This window comes from Rhyacophila brunnea, unplaced genomic scaffold (assembly GCF_057557595.1).
Source record: "Rhyacophila brunnea isolate RB1 unplaced genomic scaffold, BYU_Rbru_1.0 scaffold_5, whole genome shotgun sequence".
In the NCBI taxonomy this organism is placed as follows: Eukaryota; Metazoa; Arthropoda; class Insecta; order Trichoptera; family Rhyacophilidae; genus Rhyacophila; species Rhyacophila brunnea.
In genome coordinates, this window is record NW_028233170.1 from 44,439,344 (window position 1) to 44,457,176 (window position 17,833).

The 17,833-nt window shown below is 33.4% G+C and overlaps 1 protein-coding gene across 1 annotated transcript in view; it reads right to left on the minus strand.

The window, feature by feature from the left end:
* Nucleotides 1-15,205, minus strand: part of LOC147066447 (uncharacterized) — a 1,147,709-nt gene extending 1,132,504 nt beyond the window's left edge. Inside the window, exon 1 of the mRNA XM_085955408.1 lies at nucleotides 14,628-15,205. The gene's annotated coding sequence lies outside the window, so the exon portion shown is untranslated. The remainder of the gene's footprint in view (nucleotides 1-14,627) is intronic.
* Nucleotides 15,206-17,833: the final 2,628 nt, after the last annotated feature.

Below are 17,833 nucleotides of genomic sequence, written 5' to 3' on the forward strand. Positions count from 1 at the left end.
ATTTTTGGAAAAATTCATAAAATCTATTTCTTATAGCGATTTCAAACAATTTTACAAACTTGGAACAAAATAAAAGTTTTACTGTGTTTTAGCCATGCATTTTTGTATTTCGTTATTTGAATTTTTTTCCATTTTTTATCCCTTTATTTTAAATTAACGGAGTTTTACGGCAACAATTTACTCCGCAAGTATTATAAAGTGTTCATTTGAATGTGACCTTATTGATCTCATTAAATAATCGATCGAAATACTTTTATACATTCGTAAATGGTTTTTAATACAGTTTTAAATTTTTTGAAATAATTATCGTGAACATGGCCCCCACAAGGGGGGGGGCTGACAGGGCTGTAGCCTAGGGGCCCGGGCTCAGGGCGGGCCCAGCGTGGCGAGTCGACCAGATAAATGAGATAAACACATATCTTAAATTTCCTCTAATGGTAAAAAAGTCGCCTGTGGCTATTTTACTTCGTTAAAAAATACACTGAATTTTATTTGACCTCGAACACCATTTGAAAAAATACCACTGTAGTGCGACAGACTGCCTTTAGCCTAAGCGATGGGTAGGGGGGCCCGCCGAAGATCCTGGCCTGGGGGCCATGATCGTGAGATATAATATTTTTACAATAAATAAAACTATGGATTTTTATTTCTGCAATAGCTATAGAAGTCAGGCCCTAATATTTTGAAGTTCCGCTATTGACTCTTGTGTTATAGTTATTAATTATTTTTTATCTTCTTGTTCCCAACACAGCATTATCTTAATCATAGTCATAACATAATCGTGTAATCAATAATTAGGGTATTTTTACAACTGACACACTTTAACATAGTATGTACTCACGTATCTCTAACAGACTAGTGTAGAATTTTCTTGATTATGCAATAGTTAATATTGGTATTTCATGTGTTATGTACCAATTTGACGGCAAATGTTTCCATTCAGTTCATGACAAATCTAAAATATATTTTGATAACTACCTAATACATTGTGTAATATTTTTGAACAGAATACATGTGAACATAGCTACTTTCATTGTCCGGATCAGTGACATACCGTGCGGATAGACAGGCAATGTGTTGTTCTGGGGTGGCACATTCTACTGTGCAGATAAATTAAAGAAGGAAGCGGATAATTCAACTTTTGAGATTAGATTCCATGGAAAAGACAAATTTGATGCTAAAGAGACTCTAGAAAAGGGCACCCGCGAAAGTTCATCAGTCTTGCCAACTCTCATCGGCAAAATATGACAGACCAGGTATCAAAAGAAGCCATTTGACATGAAAATATGCTAGATTTCTTTTAAAAATTTTCCTTTAAGAATGAAGGAATTGAACTTGTAAATTCTGATAAAAAGTCTATACATTGTGCTTGCGATACTATATATTTTTAACATTTTAAGGTTTAAATCAGTACCCTTGGTGATTTGTAAATTTGGTATCGCAACCTCCATCAGGAAAAGGTTGCTGAAATTTTCTCTAGAAGGTGTTAATGGATATATATCAAAATTTTAATAATCTTCCATCTATTTGTTTGAGATAGCCATGCAGAATGAATAAAATGTAGTAGGTAATGAATTTATATAAAAATTGATAATAGAAATTGTAAGGGGGAGGGAGGTCGCATTTTGTGTCCACTTAATGGGGCGGTACTTTGTCTAGTAATGTCACTGGTCAGGGTGTGAAGATGTTATTACATATTGAGGTTGCTAAGTCAAAAGGGTGTTAGTAGCCTTATGACGAAACTGGATTATTTATATAGTCTTATCTCTTTACGACATCATCAATATGCCAGAAGTGTATCAGTAAGAGTTATTCCGTGACAAAAATACAACTATTTTTTGACAGGATTGTTAGTGAAAAATATATTATGAAGAAACCAATAAACTTATTTTTTAATTTACTCTCCTGTAGTTGCAAATAAACACCCTTTTGGCTTTATCTCTGACGATATTATGTAAATTGAATTTACTGTTTATGTTTTATAATATAATGAATATAGTAATCAACACATAAATCTTTTTAAACATGTATCGAAAATAATTCAATTCAGATAACTCTCATAATGTACCAACGTATGTATCCACAAAACCAAATTCAGGAAAAAATTAGGAATTGTCCGTCCACTATAATAATACTACCTATATATATTTTTGCAAAAGACAGAAATGTTTTATTTTGTAACAAACTAATTAACATTTTAATCATTAATTTATAAGTTGATATTATTTTTCCCAGGTATTATTTTTATTTCATTTTCTTGAATATGCATTTATTTTCAAAGCTTTACTTTATTGCTAGGCAAATAAAACAACGAATTTATACACCAAAGTTTTTGCTCTTGTAATCATCAAATAAAAATAGCTGTAGTCTGTGTTGCGGAGGCAGGTGTATATTTGAACATTGAATATGGCTTGACGCAATTCTGGCCCATCTCTAGATGACATCCATAGACTGAAGCCGAATGCGGTTTAGAACCGTGTGCCATTATGATTTCTGTTCATGAAAATATATTTGCACTAAGTTTATGGTATAAATGGACACCATCAGATGCTTATAATATACTTTGTGAAAATATATTTCCATGAACAGAAATCACACGCCACACGGCTCTAAACTGCATACGGTTTCAGTAAATGTATGGCCTCTTAGCCCCCTTTCCTGTGCTATCTATACCCTGATAAAAACTGAATCTTCGACCTTTTCAACGGGATATCACTCCTCTGGTTATTTGCTGAGTTTCGGCTGTTAAAAATCGTTAATAATTTTGTAACACCGCGACTCCAGGATGGCATCACACATACGTCATGGGACCGATTTCAAAGACGTATTCTATGTCAAAAATAAACTGTCAGCACACTATTATTGATAATACCAACAGATTAATAACTCTTATTTCTATTTTAAATTAACACTTTGTTTATATAATTGAAAAATTTTAAAATACGTTTATCTACAACTTTTATAAGAGAATTGCTTTGGTGTAGCCATCATTCAAAACTGAAATTCGATTTACCTTCTTTTGTAACTAGATTTTTTTTTTATATAAACCATTTTCCACTATTTATTTTGTAGAATGTAGTGTTGAATTCTAGAATATGAAGATAATGATATTTGTGTTCATTTTATAAATTATTGTATCATCAAGGCGGATGTGAATAATTGGAAGACACATTTTATAATTGTGAGCATTGCCAAATATATATTTTTAATCGTTTTCTTTTTATTATGTGTTGTGATTATTGAAAAAAAAAGTTTTAATATTTTAACGATTTGAACTTTGTTATAATACTATTAATATTCCTAAATAAATTGTTAATTTCTTTAATAAAAATATTTAGTAGAAAAATCTCTTTTTTCTTTCATTATATTTATTGTTATTTTATCAGGTTTTACTTTAATAATGAAATACAGGCGGCCCTCAACTTTCGCACGTAATTGGTTCCTGAAAATGTGTTTTAATGTTGCATGATGGATGTAAAAAAACCATCAAAAAGTGTACTTAAAAATATTTATTATGGTATGGCTTATTATATAAACGTGTCAAGAGATAGTTGAATACCACCCTTTTACTTATTTGAAAAAGAGACGGGGAGCGGAGGAGAGAGGAACGACTGCATGGAACCGCACAGTTGTTACATTATCAACAAAAATCGCAATTTTAAGAAATGTACGAAGTAGCGAATTGTGCAAAAGTAGAACGTTCAGAGTCAAGGACCGCATGTATGAACCTGTACAAAAATGCAGGGTTTCGTGACACTATTTTTCATAACAAACGCCAAACGTCTTATCAATAAAAAAAAAATACAAAGATGTTGAAAAAAACCAGCTTCTGTAGAAATAAATATGCGAAAATGATGCAGAAAATGGATATCTCTTTTACTGATTAAGTTAGCTACCAGTCAATTTCGCATTTTTTTCAACAGAGCCATACTCCGACATAAAAACACCTGTGGCTTGAAGTTTTGTAAGTCTGAATGATGTTTTTATACTAACTATAATGTAATGATATTTATCTATATTTCTATTTGGTATTTTTGATTTAATTCAGTATTAGATCGACAATACATAAATTATTTCAATATTTTGGAACTAAGTATAATGTTCTTGGATACAGAATGATAAGACTTGAGGCATCTAATTCCAAAAAGCGATAAGTCCACATTTGGTCAAAATCGAGAAAAAAATATGCACGTATTCTTTGTATAATTTTACACAAGTATTGATCTATAAATTCCAAAACGTGACATAACCCTACGAAAAAAAATATTTTAAGTCTCGATTTATTACAAAAAGCGCCAAGTCCGTGTTTTATAATATTTAAAGCTTGGTTGATTTCTTGCGTGTTTAAGTCAACCAATAAGGGAACGTTCAATATTGAAAAGGGCGTCTCCCATGCTGTAGCATCTGGTAAACTCATAACAGTGCCACGGAAATATGTGCCTTATGCGGAATAAATTTAAAAGTGAGCGATAAGCTATAAGATAACAAATTAAGTCCAATTTTATTTTGCGTATATTTATTACATTTAAGAGTTTATCGGCTGAAACAAATTGCCATTTGGTTCTAATTTCGACATAGAATACAACGGAAAAAATAATCTTATGTTAATACAAATAATTGAAGCTTAAAACATAAAAACGTTGTTACCCGAAAATATCGAATTGTGGACTTGTTGCTTTTAGTAATTAGACGCCTCACTTCTCATATTAATCTGCAGAAAATTGTTTATAATATGTAGTAAAATCACAAAAACATGACTTAAAAACTCTATACTTGCACACGGAATAGAAAGCATTTCAATGAATATTAAATTTGTCCCAATATGAAATTAATGAAAAAAACTGATAATTTATTCATGCAGGTGGCTGCGATGGATTTAGTTAACTTTTAAATAAACGTCATCCAAAAAATCATCCGAGGGGTTGATGATTACAGATTTAAATAATGTACAGAGGAGGGTGACAATGACGCAAGAACGACTGAATAGACTTACTCTTTACGATTGGAAAATGCTTCTTTGTGTGTGTGTAGCCCTGGGGCCTAAGATCTTATTATTTACAATGTCTCATGACAATAGCTACAATACTTTAATATTTGATTATCCAACAATATTTCATGAAAACTCTTTCATACACCTGACCCTTAGAAATTCGTATTACAGATGCCGCTAGTGTATGCCAACAGGTTTTTCATTTAGTTTTCGTACAAGCGAATAAAGAGAAGCAACCTCTTTGTAGAGAACGGAAAACAACATTTCGAACATGCAATTTTATTGTTGCATGAACTGTTACCTTACCCCAGTGGTTAACAAACTTTATGTTACCACGCCTCCCTTTTAAAAAAATCTAATCTTGGCGCCTCCCCCCCTTTATTTCATTAAATAAACAAGGTTTTACTAATTATATTATATTCATTTTTAAATTAATTTGTTTTTCATGCGATGAATGTGCTTGTTTATTAGGACAATCAATATCAATAGTAGTCAATCCAAATTCATCATTGTTCATTGAAAAGTGGATTCTATCATGGGCCCCACCCCCACATTCTGAAGCGGGCCCCCAGGCCAGGATCTTTGGCGGGCCCACCTACCTATCGCTGAGGTTAAGGGCAGTGTGGTGCTCTAATATAGGGTTTCCTAAATTATATCACATCAAATTGCAATGCACAACCACATATTTAAAATATTTAATAGCCCTGAACAGCATGCGACTTTGTTTAACTATTAATAAAATAATGTGAAAAGTGCATTAGCAAACTAACATCTAACTAGTTAACGTACTAAGAATTCAGTAAATAGATTTTTGTTTGCTTCAATATTTCTGCCGTAGAAATCATTTAAAAGTGGAAACATGGCGAACTTATTTTTTTTTTGTAATTTTGATTTCCAAAGTTCCAGTTTTTTATGAATTCCTTCATTTTGTCTTTTTACATCAGTGAATGCATTAGTGGTCCTTGCATTGATTTATTCAGTCAATTTTTTTTTTAATTTCAACCAAATAGACAAGTTTAACAACAAAATTATTCTTCCTAAACAAATTTGCTTCAAATTTCAACATTATGATTTGACCCTTTTATTTAATTTTTTCACGAGATAGCCAGCGCGCTTCGCAATAGTATAGAAGTGAGGTATTATATAATTAGTCTCCATATTTTCAGACAGGTTTGCAAACCACCTTTTATACGACTGTTTTTATGTAGTACTTACTTTAGTAAGTTTAAGTAAGTTTTAGTAGTTACTAGTGGCCGTTTTATAAACTATGCATTTGCAAACTGCAAACCTGGCTACATTAATTGTGTTAAACTTTTCGCTCCTCCCTTTCCAACACTCCGCGCCTAGGAGGCGCGCATCCCAGTTTGGAAATCGCTGCCTTACCCTTTATTCAGCCGAAAACTAAGATTTTTAAATGTTCGTCCAGTGTTTCTCAACCTTTTGGTGCTCGCGGCACACTAAGAATTTTGGTTTGAAAATAAAACTACACATATTTTGATATAATATTGTGTTTATATGTAGGTAAGTACCTAAAATTACCTTATCGTAAGTCGTAATCAATTTTTGATACTAATATAATTTAAAAACCTTATGGGCAATGTTCCCTGTAATGTGCGCGCGCGCACACCTACGAAAATGTGTCCGCACACATGTTTTCATCCCCCGCACAGTCCTCACACAAAAATATTGTAAAAGAAAGTTTCCTTTGCCACATTTTAGTTTTGCTCGAATGCACGAAACCATAACATGCACAATTCTTCGACTCCTTTCTCAAAAGGCGGAAGGTTGAAATTAATAAATACCTTAAAATATTAGTTTTAATGAAAAATTGTTTGTGTGGGGGGGGGTTTAAATTTACCGCCCCGGGTGACACCAACCCTAGTTACGCCACTGCTCAGATACGTTGACGATCCGCACACACAATCGAAAAATTAGAGGTAACGTTGTTTATAGGTAAGTACCTACTAATATTAATGTGACACTCGAGTTTGATGTTTTTCGGTGATTTCGTTGATATTAGGACGTATACGTGATAAGCAGATTCTCATTAGTTCATCTTCAACACAGTGGTCTTTCGCTTTTTTTTTACATTTTACGACTCGCATAAATAGGATGTATAAAACTGCATCAAAACTGTCAAAGCATTTTTTGCAATGACAAATTATTTTTTCCAACAGAAATTCAGAATACCTATATCCAGAGATAACTCGTACTGCGAATCCATAGCTTTACAAAGCTGTTTAAAGAGGTGGGTCGTGAATATGTAGGTACTTTATAATAAGTCGAAATTTAAAAAAAACTTCACGCCACACTGGTTGAGAAACACTGTGTTAGTCTGTTAAATATTATGTAGTGTCGGTAAATAAAATAAATACCTAGGTACCCATTAGAAATAATTGGTAGAGTATCAAACTGGAATTCAATTACACTACCGGCAGGACCAATAAAAATCAACTCAACTTAGAAGAGCCTCAAAAGCGGTCGTAAAAAATCTTAGAAAATATCTTGGACCGACTGAAATTTGAACATACGCCTATCGGGTGAGGGCTCTCATCACTTAGCTACCGACTCGAGTCCAATACTACCATCAAAAAAATAATAATATTATGTCTCAGGCGTGCACACAAGGGGAGGAGGGGTTTCGGCATGGCCCCCACAAAGGGGGGGCTGACAGGGCTCTAGCCTGGGGGCCCGGCGTGGTGAGGCTCGACCAGATAAGTGGGATGAACACACATCACATTGCTCTAATAGCAAAAAAAAGTTGTCTGCGGCGCTATTTTCCTTCAATGATATAATTTTAAATTATGTGGTTGTACGACACGATTTTTAATTGTGTATCGTTACTCGACATCTCCATAATTCAAATGGATGTATTAAAATATACCACAAAACACTAAATATACTTAGACATTAATTTTACCGTGTACACCATGTGGAAGACGCTACTGTAGAGCGTCATACTGCCTTTATCCTTAGTGATAAGCAGGGGGGCCCGATATAGATCCTAGCCAGGGGGCCCGCTTTAGGATGTGGGGGCCATGGGTTTCGGATCCTGCTACCTTGAAAAAACAATAAAATATGTACATACTTATTAGATATGGATATATTATTTGAAATAAACCCCCTCACTCTTACCATTTTTGAATGTGCGCTTCTCTCTAACTGTATTCAAAACTAATTCCAAATTTCAATTTCAATGAACATGTTTAGAAGTTCATCAATTCTTATTCGTCGATAGGCAAATATACCGGGTAAAAGTAATTGCATGATAAAACTAACCTAACCCAAAATAACATTATAATTTTATAAAAGCTGAAATTTAAGTGGGTAACTATGTGTCTACTATAATGGTTTGCATTAAATAATTATTATTCTAATTATTCACTCGTTTTAAAAACGTGATTTAAAAATATTTAATAGTCCAATAAGGGGTGAAAAGTGATTGGTTGGTTTTGCAGTAGCGAAAGTCAGTCATTAGTTTTCGCGCTCAAAATATTCAGAGATTGAATATTTTGTGCAGTGCCGTCCGTCGACCACGGTACAGATAACCATGTTAATATTTTATTTACGTATATAAATAATACATTTATTTTTCACAGACATTTTCCCAAACTTCTTACCGCAATTTTTAATTATTAATATATAAACAAAGGTGAGTTAGGGTAAGTGCGGCATATAAATTGACTAGATGAACTTTAAGCTGATGTTGAACTTTAAACGATTGTAATATCTCTTCGAAATTTTTGTTGACTGTTCACCAATAATCTCTTTTTCGACTACCATATTCATTAGATGTAGATGTTGCATGATTAATTATAAGGAAACAAGGCGAGTAGACGCTCTTACCCCTGCATTTGGGGTAAGAGCATCTTGTTAAATTATTTCTCATAATAATTATTACCGGTCAAAAAATATATCAACCTCAGGGTAATATAATATTTTAAGTGCAACATTTTGATTGTTTATGGTGGTAAATTTCCTTAGGGAACAGAAGATATTAAATAAAATCAGAAAAGTTGGGTTAGCGGCATATGTAGCACTAGTGATGTGACTGTGGTAAAATAAAATAGGTAACTCGTTATTTTTTTAAATATTTTATTTGCTGAATAATTGGGATGTACAATGTAAAATTCAACAAGTTTTGTCGCTCTACTGAAAAGTTAACATTTTAGATTTGGTGTGTTATTCCATGATGTAATCGGTCATGTCGATATGTCATATGCACTGCACGGTAGGTATTTAATATATGGCCTTATATTTTAAGTAATGTACTGTATGAATCTAGAGATTTTATTAAAAATTGTATAGGTACCACAAATTACAAATTCAATACATTTTTTATTTAAAAGAACATCACTAGCCAAAAACTTGTCAATACAAAAAACAATAGAGAATATGGGGTAAGAGCATCTGACACTCTTACCCCATGATATATTTTTGGCGGGGTAAGTGCATCTAGTTCAATAAAACATAATCATTTGCATTAATCATAAATCTTACAATCGGAACACAAATTACAATTTAAAACAAAGGTACTCACCAAATATCACCTTAGCACGAAAGATTGTTGAGATACGATCGATTGAAAAAAACATGTCGAACTTGATTTTTGACTACAAACGAACGTCAAACTTTTAGTTGTCATACTGGACACATCAAAAATTATTATGATGCCATCTTTGGGTATTGGCATACATTTGTGTATTTGTAATAGATTCCTATCGACGGCAGTAATTACATTCATTGCAGTAAAAAGTTATTTAACCTAGATGCCCCATAGACGCACTTACCCTAACTCACCTTATACTAGTCAATGGTCGGTAAAAACATATACCTATCCACATAATATTACCGTGATGTGTACCAATGTGTTTAAATTTAGCCGTATCACAGGTAACCGTGAGATATTGTATCGGAAATAGATTCGGATCAAATTCATGTCTAAATAAAACACTTAAAATACGTAATAATAACCGTCGGTATACAAGGAAAATACAAAAGATAATAGGGACATATTATTATGTAAGTAAATTTTAAATACAATCATATCGTATTATTAATAGGTACCTACCAGTGGCGAAGGGTGGAGGTAAGCTGTTAAGATCCGCCATAGATAGTGCACATTAAACTTTGTCAGTCATACGTATTTATTTTCATTGAAATAAGACTACAATTTACAAATGGTGTTGGTTAGTTATTAAAATGCAATTAAACCCTGCGAAACCAAGCCGTAATAGATAATAGTCCAAAAATACTCTTGTACCTATCTATAAAATATCTAAATGTATACAATTAAATCATACATAACTTTGTATGTTGTAGCTATAGATAGAATAATATTTTTTATCAATTATAGTCTGGTTAGACAGGGCTTAATGGATTTAATAAAATTAACGAGACAGTGTAATATGCATTTTTAATCCAACGAGACCAAATAAGTATGAATGAAAAAGTGTGCATAATTTTGTCGTATCGCTCAAAGTATACCAAAACTATTATGGGTTGCTTTAGGCAGGGTTTAATTAATTTATAAAAACAACACCATCTTTAAATAAATTGTAGTCTTAGTTCAATAAAAACAAATACGTATGACTAAAAAAGTTTAATGTGCTGTATGTATGGCGAATCTTGGCAGCCTACCTCCACCCTTCGCTACAGCTACCTACCTACTTCATTCGTTGAAATTTTATAACACATTTTTTTTTGTTAGACGAGAAGACAATCCATAATATTATATCGAATTCAGCAGAATATACTTTTTCAAATAAACCTCAATGACGTATTTTTCTTAACTACGACGCTGGCTCAACCCTTGTGTAAAAGTCTCCCATATGTTTAGTCACGGACATTTGCCTAATCGCATGTAACAAAATTTGAATGTTAACACTTGTTCCTTGCGCTTTTAATAAGCAGCCCTTGCTATAGTTTTTATTATTAAAATAAAATAATATCGTTAGCTGCACCCTGCACCTGACTCAACAAGGAAGGGGTGTTACTTTCAATTTGCATCAATTTACATATTTACGCATTAAATTTTCATATCGTTATCGGCGATAAATCATTAAACTGAAACCTTGTTAATTCGTTGTATGTAGATAATTATATCGATTTAATCTGACGCCTGTTTTTTTTAAAATTAGATAATGGTTTGAGTTCACGTAAAATTTTCACATTTCTTTGTTTACTTATTTGCTGCATTTTTCAGAAATGAGTAACAATAAAATTCCACTGGTGCAATTCATTGAATTGGCATTTGGAACTGGTTATAAAGGGGAAATGGCTTATTTCAATTTCCATCGGTAATCACAAAATGTGACGTGTATAGTAAGTTTTGGTCGTATAATACGGTAGCGCCTGTGCACGTGCATGGATTTCAATTCAATTCAATTCATTTATTTTTTTTACATATTGTGGACATTACAAATTATAAGTTTAAGACGTTCACAACATGACATTTAGAAACAAAGAAATATTATTAAAACAATATTAGGTACATAACAAAAGAGATAGATCAGTATTAAGTTATTCTACAGTATAAATGGGTAAATACAAAAAAATATATAGGTACAAGGAAGTACACCGGATGAGTTAAGCAGATCCTATTTTAAGAATTTATAAAATAACGTCCACCGATACTCATCCTCACGTAGATGGGATATATCAACATCCGAAGCGATTTGGTTGAACAGAGTTATTGCCCTGCCAATTGGCATCACCAATGGCAGGCTAGTTCTGCTCCTCGGAAGAACAAACAACTGATGCTTCAGATTTCTAAGATTGTTAACAGGGACACACAAGTCAATACTACAAAGAATGGCAGAGTTCTCATTCACACCACATATAAGTCGAAAAAAATACGTGGCCAAATATTGATATCTTCTAGCACTTAAACTACAGTATGCAAGCATACCTAAGAGAAAGTCAGTTGGATAAAGCTTTACTTGCAGCAATAGTATTGGTATATTTTAAACTATCGCGATAATAATTGTTTGCACGTAAAAGTGCTGACTGTCTCGCCAATCTCATTCTTCAAGAGTAAGCGAAGTGCAATGAAAAGAAATATATTTGACTGACAAAGTTTAGTATGCACTATTTATGTATAGCCCCCACAAGCGGGGGCTAACAGGGCTCTAACCAGCGCTCGAAATGGAGCGGAACGCACCGGAGCGCCGTACCGGCTCGTGAATTTCCCGAGGATGGCGTTCCTGTTCGTAAAAACCCCGAGGATTGCGTACCGGCTCGTTAGAATGTTACGTTCCGGTTCAGATTTAATTGGAATTAAAGGAAATACCATAAACATCAAGTCTTTTTTTTTATTAAAAAATAATTTTACTTGTTGAGTATCCCTGAATTATCAGTGACCCGTACTTAAAACGACAATATCGAGAAGAAGTAGGTAAACTTTCAAGACAATAATAAATTGTATTCAACTAAATTGGCCGAAATACTGTACTCGTACTCAATAGACAAAATGCATTCACAGATATTTTTTGCGGTAAGGCATTTCTAAAAACTTGGGTCATAAAACAATATTGTATTGAAAAGGGCCGGGCAAAAATTTATTGCTTTGTCCAATATATGGTGCAATAATGTCTATTGAAGAAGGAAGTTTTTTTGTTTCTGAAAAGAAAGGGTCGAAGACGACCCTATTATCAATTTTTAAAACGAGACAACTATGATAAAAAGATTTATCTCTCTCCATGTTTGCATTTATAGGTAGGTATCAAAGTTTTTCATGTTCCTACATATTATTTTTATAATGCAGTTAAGTTACATGCATATATATATCGTAAGTTAACGACGTAATAATTATAATCCACTCTGGAACTTTTAGACTTTCAATTGAAACACATTAAATTAGTACCTATTTGTATACCTACTGTGTAAAATAATTAATTTCTTAAATGTTGTACAAAAATAACACAGTAATTAAAAGTATGAATAAAACTACCTAGGTATCTACCCAGATAGGTATAGAGTTTATATATATGCTACCAAGGTTTGAAATTTTTGAATATTTTATGGTCAATGAAGGACAATTTTTGTTGTTGTAATAAAACAGAATTTTTAAGAGAGACAACCATAATAATTAATTGTCGGATGAATTTATGTATAAGAAAGTATTTTAGCTAAATTATAGGTTTGACGTCATAATTTTGAGGTCAAAATTTTGCATTTTGTAAGGCAATCGGGCCGTTCATTGGTCGGCCTATTAATATTAGTAGTTGTATGCAGCCAATGAGGTGTCAGAATAGAGACATCGAAAAAATAAGACTCCTTAGTTTTCTAAATTTAATCATTTTAAGTTGTGGTTTTTCGGTGCCCATTAGCTAACCTTCCTGCTCTACTCTAATTATTTTTTATACATTAATGATGAATTATTGATGAAGTTCGGCGGAAATACTTTGCAATGAAAAACTAAGTAAGCACCGAGAGGAATAGAATAAAATAAGGGAGACCTTCGTATAGCACTGGATTGACCAAGGTTTAATCATACACACGGAGAAATGTTGACGTAATAAATTAGGTAGGTACTTAAAATAATACATATTTAAATAGCATCACTGCAGATTCCAGTAAGAAAATAAAATCAAAATATTTCCTTTGGGTCATAATTTTCAACAATCTCAGAAACCCATAAAATAGAAAAACATGATCCCACTAGTACAAATATTTTTACATTTTATTTTTAATATTATGTAGGTATACCAAAGTAATTGCTTCAGGTAGTTAATAATTATCTTTGTAGGTATATTTAATAAACGTATATTCAACGTTTAATATTCGTATATTTTTTGTAATGAAAATATTTCTAATTTGCGAAACATCAAAGTTTTAAAGGCCGGCAAGTCTGAGAAAATTATTTTTCAATGGTTTTATTAAAAATATATTTTATTCAGTTATATAAACTGAATCTTATGATGATTGATGGGAAATATAAAGTATCTATTTACGTTGTTTATTGCCAAATGGTGGCACTTACCACAAAGCGGTAAATCGAAGAGTTAAAGCGAAATATACCTACAAACATTACCTATATTCTTATTTCGGCACTTAAATCTTCGATATATAACTAATTAATCACAGTCGTATACTAAAATACCGAAAATATTGTCATAAAAAAATAATTATACCTTTCTGCAAACATGTAATAATGTATTCTTTTATTTTTCTATTCTATATTATAAATAAAGGAAGAAAATTTGAAGACAAAATCATTTGTTTCAGGGATAATAAAAAAGTCGCCTGCATTTTTGTGTTTAATTTTTTTTTATAAATTGTGCTAATTTGATCATTTGAAAACGCTTCGCATTATAATATTCATTTTATAAATTAAATAATTACAATAGGTCCATAGTACCTAATCAATTATTTTATTTCTTTTAATATTGTTTCATTCCAATTAGATTCATATACGATTATTTATGTTTGTATAATTATTATTAATGCATGTTTAGGTTAACTATTTTGTAAATTTATAAGTATTATTAATATTTTAAAAAGTACTAATGAATATGTACTATAGTGTATTGCGGGTAGATTAAAAAAACAAAATGTACATTATATAAAAAACTAAGCTTATTTATACTATTATTATAGATATAATCAGGCCCCCAAAAGCGTAAAAAAAACAAATTATTTAGGTGAATAGAATATTATTCTTCGTCAGGACCTCATGACTGAGAATCATGGCCTGAATGATTTGGCTGTCGAATAACCTATAAACCGGTTGGACACACTCCTCTCGGCATTCTTAGTAGACCCGTGGCACTCATAAATTGGTGCAACTATCCGGGGCATCCATTTTTTGGTTTAACATTCCGATGAGGCATGTTTGAAAAACAAGACAGCGCGGACGACACAAACTAACACTAACGGTCCTAATAAATATTACAAACCACTGGTGATGATAACCACTTGTGGATGCAACAACTCCAATAACTTATAAGTGAACGTTTAGCGCTATACTCAAATGGTGGAGTGTCTAGGTAGGGGAATGTCCCTCTAAAAGTATGGTATTCCGTATTTGAAACGTCAGGAAATTATTTTATTAACTCTGAACCCTTAAAGATCAATAAAAAAAACATTATAGATATTTTCCAAAATGGACCCCCCCAAACCAATTTTCTGTGTGCGCGCCTGGATATATAATCAATACATTTTGGAACATGATATAGCGTTCCGGTTCGTGATATTTTCTATTTCGAGCACTGGCTCTAACCTAGGGGCCCGGGCTCAGGGGGCCCGGCGTGACGGGTCAATCAGATATTTAAGATAAGCCCACATCACAAATTTGCTCTAATAGTAGGTAAAAAAAGTCGACTGCTACGCTATTTCACAAGAGAGAATTTTACATATTTAAAAAATGAGGTCGTTAGATGAACGTTTTTCTTAGCTCGTATTCTTATTTGGCCGGTACAAATCTTGCAATCGATTTATATTTTTTAACTAACTTCCCGACTAGCCTAGACATTTGAAACTTTTAGAATATATCAGAACATGATGCCAATGCATTTTTTTAATACTTTTAGCCATCTGTAAGTAGAATTGATTTCATTTTCAGTCAATTCTGTTTTGTATGAAAAGTTATTTCGGAAGAAATCCGTAAAAAGTAAAACTATTATTGCTTGCTAAGTGGGTCCTAGCAAATAAATTATTAATATTAATATATACGTGCGTTACTATGGAAATCGATATGACATTTCAGTATTATTTCTATCAAGTACACATTTTTTTGATCAAGTCAAGTTTATATGATTTAACAGAAAATTTAAAATCATTGCACATAAAAAGTTCTTTTTATCTTGTAATTATTGTTTTGTGTTGATAATTGACAACTACATAATTCAAGTAGATGTATTAAAACTACAAAAATCCCTAAAAATAAACCGAAGGCCCTTACTTTTACCTCTAACACAATTTTGAAAACGCTTTTGTTGTGCGTCACACATGCCATTAAACTTAGCGATAGGTAGGGGGGCCCGCCAAAGATCCTGGACGGGGGGGGGCGTTTTAGGATGTGGGGGCCATGCTTAACAGCCTACCTCCACCCTTCGCCACTGCCCTGCGTACATATTATAAATTTAAAAAAAGATGCAAACACCAATAAAGACAATTCCATTTTATTTGAAATCATGCATATATATGTATATTTTGATCACTTTCTTTTTTATCAATAAAAAAATAACGAGGCCTACGTTTTCCATTGATCTGAGGCCCCCAATCTCACAGGCACGTGTACGAGGGATTCGGAGCACTTTCGCGGCGTAATGAATAATTAATTTGACATTTGACGTACAGATTCAGCTGCCAATAACTACCCCATACACTTACGAGGACAGTACCTACCAATGAATAGATAGGTAAAATTAGTGTCAAAACAGCTTAAACTAAGCTGATCGCCCCCTAGTTTCTACGCACTTTTTGGATAAGCTAAGCTTGCCTGCTCCGTATTGAGGATGCCGTCTGAGGTTGCGACACCCGCGCCCTTGTAGAATAGGACCACAGGTTCCGATATCACGTCTGAACCTCCCATCACACTGTGTCGATGCTGTGAGAGTTATCTGTGATCATCATCATCAGGGGCGCGACAACCCGGTGTGGGTCTTGGCCTCCTCCAACAGCTTCCTCCATCTGTCCCTATACAGTGTGGCCGCTTTCCAATTCGGTACCCCTAGAACACGGCAGTCACTGGCAGCTCCATCCAACCAGTGAATCTTATCTCGTTATCTGTGATTTGTAGTGCTAAAATAATAAGTCCCACACCAAACCAAATCTCCTCCCATATGGAGCAGTACCGGGCAGATATTATAGTAAATAATTTATTAAAATATGTAAGTCTATATCTCAAAATTTTAAAATGGCGTTGAAAAGTTTAGTAGACAGAATGTTAAAAAACGAAGAGGTTCTGTGTTGTGCTTTATTGTCAGACTATTAAAAATTAACAGGTGGCAGTACCACCTGTCAATACCTATTATTAGTTGTGACTCTGCGGCTGAAATTATTTTTATTAACATCATATTTAGACTTCAAATAATCTGTCAAACTATTTTGAGAGTTTACTATCATATTACGTTTTCTTTCTTGACCCGAATAAAGTAAAGGATTCTTTTATTTTCGTTTCAGTTTATTTTTCATTATATCATATTTCATATCCTTGCTTTTACCTTACTCCATTATTTAATACGTCTGTTCCCCGTCTCACTCTCTCCTACACATTTACATATGTTTTCTCTTATGCGTTATTAAATCAAGACAAATATATATTAGGTAATGAATACCTACGCATCTGCTTCGTCGTGTTGTGTCTTCAATAGCTACAATGTGTCGCTCCAGAAGTTAGCGAAGGCAACACCATTATCCTCGGCTTGATATCTTCGAAATTGCAGATTACTGGGCAAGCCTTGCATGAAAATAGGTGCTCCATGCTTTGCATGTCACCGCACTCGCAGCTTTGGTCATCAGAGAACCCCCACTTCACCATGTTGTCTCTGGTGCGCCCTACCATGGTTCTCAATATGTTTTGCTTTAGGGCTTTCCATGTACGGTACCCGAGACTGGCTCCGGGTGGACCTACGCATTGAGTTACTATTTCGCTATAATAAGATCTCTTATATGGACGCGTTCGGTGGAGCGTTGAGCGGCGTGCATCACTCAAACGTATAACCGTACAAACGTATAACCAAAAAAGACATTGTCTACGAACATTTTCACACACAGTTATACATTTGAGTTGTGCACGCCGCTCAACGCTCCGCCGAACGCGTCCACCCTGGACGAGGCCTTAGCCGTCTTCTTTAAGTCTTTCACCGCTAAAGACGCGCTAGGCTCGTGGCCATAAGA